Source organism: Peromyscus eremicus, chromosome 1, assembly GCF_949786415.1.
Source record: "Peromyscus eremicus chromosome 1, PerEre_H2_v1, whole genome shotgun sequence".
Classification (NCBI taxonomy): Eukaryota; Metazoa; Chordata; class Mammalia; order Rodentia; family Cricetidae; genus Peromyscus; species Peromyscus eremicus.
In genome coordinates, this window is record NC_081416.1 from 23,377,429 (window position 1) to 23,383,904 (window position 6,476).

Genomic DNA, 6,476 nt, shown 5'->3' on the forward strand with positions numbered 1-6,476 from the left:
TTTTTTTTTTTCTTTTTTTGAGACCAGATTCCTCACTGAACCTGGAGATCACCAGTTTGGCCAGTGAACTTCAGGGATCCTCTTGTCTCTGCCCCGACCCAGCGCTGAAGTTATAGACACATACTACAGAGCCCAGATTTTACATGGGTGTTAAGGGAACTGAATTCAAGTCCTCATGCTTGCACAGTGGATATTGAGTCGTTTCTCCAGAACCTGAAGTAAATTATTTGTGCAAAAATCATTCTAGCTTCTAGACTGGGAACCAGTTGGGAATTTAGGATGTTGGAGGCAATCCATGTACTTTATCCCTAGTCTATAAAATACTGTTTAGCCAGGGATGCTTCTCATACATTAGGATACTCTCCTTGAAACTGAAAGTCTTATGCAAGATTTCAGCATTCTGTGGCAACATGAGAGTTGCTTAAAGAGAAAATGTCTTTTATAACTCAGATGTCTTTGATTTGGGGGAGTCATTTTCCTCCCAGCATATCGTCTTAGGCTGTCCACAAACCCAATATCCTACTGCCTCTGATTCCTGTGTGGGCCACCACTTGGAAAATGTGCACATTTTAACTGACCCAACATGTATCAAGTAATTAACTAAGTAAATGTATGCATATTTTACCATTAAATGCCCTTTTACAAACACTTAGAGCAGGGATTTTTATTTCTAATTGTTGTTGTTGTTGTTGTTGTTGTTTTAATGGATAAAGGAAGTCTGGGAGCATAGCAGACCTATTGTATCTTGTACCTCACACATGGGAGAACTGAGCTTTGGGATGAGAGCTGTCGACCATTGTGGTCTTCTGTGGCTTACACTGAGGCTATCCAGAGGGCAAAATAAAACCAACCCCACAACCTCTAATTATCCTGATTTGGTTCCTAAGACAACAGGCTTCACACTAAATAGAAGCTCTTATTTGACTCAGGTGTGCTTAGGGAAAAAACAAAAACTGAACAAGTCTCAACTCTGCAGAGATGAAGAAGGGAGAGCTCTGCAGTATCCTCCCAGGTGTCTTTGAAGGGATTTTGACAGTTCGGTTCTCAGAGTTTCCACACCAGCCATACCCCTTGGATTCTCTCGATTACCTTTGCCTAAGAAAAAATTCTTTTTTTTTTTTTCACTGCTTACGAAGCTGAGCCTTAGAGATTCACACAGACTAAGGCTGGCAGAGCTAAGACAGGAAATCACGTCCCCTGCACTTTGCACTCGTCCATCCAGGCTTCAGTTCAGCTGGGTTCACCATGAACCATGATTCAACATTTCATGACTTTCACATAAACATGCATTTAGTTAATAATTACAGCTCCTGTGTGTTAAAATGAGTTTTGTTAAGGCTAGTATATAACACTTATTGCTTGAGTGAATGCAGGGCTTGGTGAATTCTTTATCCAAGGCAAAGAGAAGCAGCCATATGCTGCCTGACTCACATCACCCTAAAATCTAATGGCTGCGGACCACAGTCAATTCTCTTTAGAACAATCATGTTTTTCTTACAGCAGTCCTTACCACAAGCCTGTGCTATGTAGTTTGGACATTGAACCTCTTTAACTGTGAGCTAAAAGAAATTCTCTTTCCTTCATAAGTAGCTGCTCTGTTCTCATCTCTGCTGCTGTGGTAACATACCCTGACCAAAAGCATTTTAGGAGAGAGGGGATTTATTTCAGCACACAGTTCCAGTTTACAGTCCATCCCAGAGGGTAAGTCAAGGCAGTCATACCACATTCACAGTCAAGAGCAGAGAGAGACGATGCACACACTCACTTGCTTGTGTGCACTAAGCTCAATTTCTCCACTCTTTTTTTAAAAATATTTTTATTTTATAATTAATTGAATTTTACATATCAGCCACGGATTCCCCTGTCCTCCCTCTTCCCACCCCCCAGCCTTCCCAGCCCCCATTCTACCCCCCCCATTCCCACCCCCTCCAAGGCAAGGTCTCCCCTGGGGAGTCAGCCCAGTCTGGTAGATTCAGTTGAGGCAGGTCCAGTCCCCTCCTCCCTACACCAAGGCTGAGCAAAGTGTCTCAGCATAGGCCCTAGGTTCCAAAAAGCCAGCTCATGCACCAAGGACAGGTCCGGTTCCACTGCCTGAGGGCCTCCTAAACAGTTCAAGCTAATCAACTGTCTCACTTATCCAGAGGGCCTGATCCAGTTCCATGCGAGCTCCTCAGCTATTGGTTCACAGTTCATGTGTTTCCACTAGTTTGGCTATTTGTCCCTGTGCTTTTTCCAATCATGGTCTCAATATCTCTTGTTCATATAATCCCTCCTCTCTCTCGCCAACTGGACTCCTGGAGCTCCACCTGGGGCTTGGCCGTGGATCTCTGCATCTGCTTCCATCAGTCACTCCATGAGAGTTCTATCATGACAGTTAGGGTGTTCGGCCATCGATCACCAGAGTAGGTCAGCTCAGGAACTCTCTTGACCATTGCCAGTAGTCTATAGTGGAGGTATCTTTGTGGATTTCTGGGGACCTCCCTAGCTCTCTGCTTCTTTCTATTCCCATGGGGTCTTCTCAAATGGCTGAAAGACATTTAAGGAATTGCTCAACATCCTTAGTCATCAGGGAAATGCAAATCAAAATGACTCTGAGATACCATCTTAAACCTGTCAGAATGGCTAAGATCAAAAACACTGAAGACAACTTATGTTGGAGAGAATGTGGAGCAAGGGGAACACTCCTCCACTGTTGGTGGGAATGCAAACTTGTACAGTCACTTTGGAAATCAATCTCCCTCAAGACCCAGCTATACCACTCTTGGACATACAGCCAAGGAATGCTCAATTGTACCAAAAGGACACATGCTCAACTATGTTCATAGCAGCATTATTTGTAATAGCCAGAACCTGGAAACAACCTAGATGCCCTTCAACTGAAGAATGGATAAACAAAATGTGGTACATATACACAATGGAGTACTATTCAGCAGAGAAAAACAATGACATCATGAGGTTTGCAGGCAAATGGATGGAACTAGAAAACATCATCCTGAGTGAGATAACCCAGACTCAGAAAGACAAACATGGTATGTACTCACTCATAAGTGAATACTAGATGTAAAGCAAAGGATAACCAGACTGCAACTCACAACTCCAGGGAGGCTACCTAGTAAAGAGGACCCTAAGAAAGACACAGGAATTACCCAACAACAAAGAAATGGATGAGATCTACATGAGCAAACTGGGAGTGTGTGTGGGGGGGGGAGTAATGAAGGGCAAGGGTCGGGAGAAAGAGAGCTTAGGGAAGCAAGAGGTCCCAGCTGGATCAGGAACAGAGTGGGAGAACAAGGAAATTTCTCCACTCTTACATGGTTAAGAAACACCCACCTTAGGATGGTCCCGCTCACAGTGGACTGGGTCTTCCCTTATCAATTAACTCAATTTAAAACAGTCTCTCACATAAACGTCCACAGGCCAACCCCACAGATACAATCCCTCACTGAGACTCTCTTCCCAGACGATTCTAAGTTGTAGCAAGTTAACAAAGCTAACCACCACAGTATCCTATATCAGGTAGTTCCTTATAGTAATGAAAAAGTAATATTAATTCACTTTATAACTACCCCACAATTTTTCTGTGATATTATTACTGATACTCATTTATAGTATAAAGCTATTTTGAATATTGTTAATATATACATTCCTGTGCATTTTGGGAGTATTACAATGAATAGCATTTGTGTTTAGCATGCACCCATTAGTAGAACTGTTAAGTATGTATGCACTCACTCTAAGTAAATTTTTCCAAAGAATGATTCAAATGTTTGTCTTAATTTGCAACTGTACTATGAATACCAGTTGTTATAATTTATTGACATATTAGTAAAATCTTTTAATTATTATTTTAACTATTCTAGCAAATTATATCTCACTGAAGTTTTTAGGTTTTTAGTGATTTATTTATTTTTATTTTATGTGCATTTGTGTTTTGCTTGCATGTATATCCGTGTGAGGTTGTCAGATCCTAGAACTCTAGCTACAGACCGTTGTGAGCTGCCATGTGTGTGTTGGGAATTGAATCCAGATTCTCTGGAAGAGTAGCCAGTGCTCTTAACATCTGAGCCATCTCTCCAGCCCTTCAATGAAGTTTTCATTTAAATGACCATAAAGAATATTGGTGCTAAACACATTTTCAAATGTCCTTTGCCAATATCAACTCTTCTTATGAAAGACTATTTTGTATATAAATATAAGCTTCATTTTTAACAATCATAAGCATATTGATATAAGCTTAGTTTATATAGACAATTGTTACATTCAGAACCATGGAAAGTAAATTACCAAGTTATTTCTAAAGATCTGTAATACTATAGTGTATATTTCCTAAAACCAAGGTGATTTTCCTAAGGAACATTAGTCAAATCATCATGAATAGGAAATAATATTGGTAATTCTTCCTTCTTACTGGTGTTCTACCAGTAAGTCCCAAGATATTTATCACATCCCACTGAAAACTCAGTTCAGAATCCATCATCATGTTACAAAGGCTATCATACCACATGAGTTAAATCAATCCTTCCCTAACTTCTGTGACTTTGACACTCACTAACAGAATATTCCCAAAGTTTATAAAATGCCCTTTGATTTGAGCTTATTTGATGTTTCAAATTGATTTTAAGTATCTCTGGTAGAAAGGTTACAAAATGAGTTCTTTGTTTTTCTAGATGACAAGCAATTTAGACCTATTTCATAATAAATAATGACTTCCAAGGTGCTGTGTACACTTCTAAAGAAGAAAAAGAATCATCAGTCTTACCCAACTGTGACCCCTGCAAGGTACAGTGATGATCATTCTGGCAAAATATATCCAGTGGATATATAGTGGCACAAATATCATGAGAATAACTACTTTCTGCTCAGATCCACAACCTGAAACCTTGTATCTGGTACTATTATCTGGACAAGAACCTGTAGCTAGACAGAACATAGATACAGGGGAGAACCCACTACTATTATTATGATAAATAGATACAGAATTAAACTGACTCTTTTTTATATTCTTTTTAGTAATTAATCAATCAATTTTTTTCTCAGCCTGATTACAGTTCCCCCTCCCTCTTCCCTCTCCTCCTAATCTCTCCCCTGAAGCTCCGACCCTACACTCCTATCCACTCCCTCCCTCTCCCTTCCCTTCAGAAAACTGCAGGCCTCCCATGCATATCAGCCAGCCGTAGGATATCAAATTGCAGCAAGACTAGACACCTCCTCTCCTATTAAGGCTGGACAAGGCAGCCCAGCAGGAGGAAAGGGTCTCAAGAGCATGCAACAGAATCAGAGACAGCCCCCACTCCCTCTGCCAGGAGTCCCACAGGAAGACCAAGCCACACAACTGCAACACATTTGCAGAGGGCCTAGGTCTCTAGGGAAAATTCTCTGTTGGTTCAGTCTCCTTGAGCCCCCATCAGCCCAAGTCAGTTGACTCTGTGTGTTTTCCCACAGTGTCCTTGGCCTCTCTGGCTCCCATAATCCTTCCTCCCCTCTCTTACACAGGATTTCCCCTGAGGTCTGCCTAATATTTGGCTGTAGGTCTTTGTATCTGATTCTACCAGTTGCTGGGTGAAGCCTCTCTAATAACAATTGGGCTTGGCAATGATCTATGAGTATAGCAGAATATCATTAGAAATCATTTCATTAACTTTTCTTTCCAGTCATGCTTGGTTCTATCCTAGGTCTCTAGGCTGTCAAACCTCTGGGTCCTTAACCTCCAGGCATTGTCAGGGGTGGGTTCCCTCATGGTATGTGTCTCAAGCTGGACCAGTCATTGATTGGCCACTCCCATAATTTATTCGCCACCTTTGTTCCAGCATATCTTGTAGGCAGGGCAAATTGTAGGTCTGAGGTTATGTGGCTGGTTTGGGGTCCTGATCCCTCCACTGGAAGTCTTGCCTGGTTACAGGAGATGGCCAATTCATACTCTGTATCTCCTATTGCTAGGAGTCTTATCTAGGGTCATCCTTATAGATTCCTGGGAGTTTTCACTGCTCTAGGTTTCTAGCTCATCCCAGAGATGCCCCTGATTCCAGTTGTCTTTCCCAGTACTCTCTCCCTCCATCCTCCCCTGACCTGATCCTTCCTGTACCCATGTCTACACCCTCATCCAGATTCTTACCCCCATCCATCTGTGATGTCTATTCTATTTCCCTTTCACATGAGATTCATGTGTCCTCCACTGAGCCTTCCTTATTACTTAGCTTCCTTGGTTCTGTGGATTATAGCAAGATTATCCTTTACTTTACACCTAATATCCACCTATAAGTGAGTACATATTTCTCTTTCTGGGTCTGGATTACCTTACTCAGGATAATATTTTCTAGTTCTATCCATTTGCTGGCAAATTCCATTATGTCATTGTTTAGATAGTATAGATGAGTAATACTCCATTGTGCAAATGTATATATTTTCTTTATCCATTCTTCGGTGAAGGGACATCTAGGTTGTTTCCAGTTTCTGGCTATTATGAAAAAAGCTGCTAT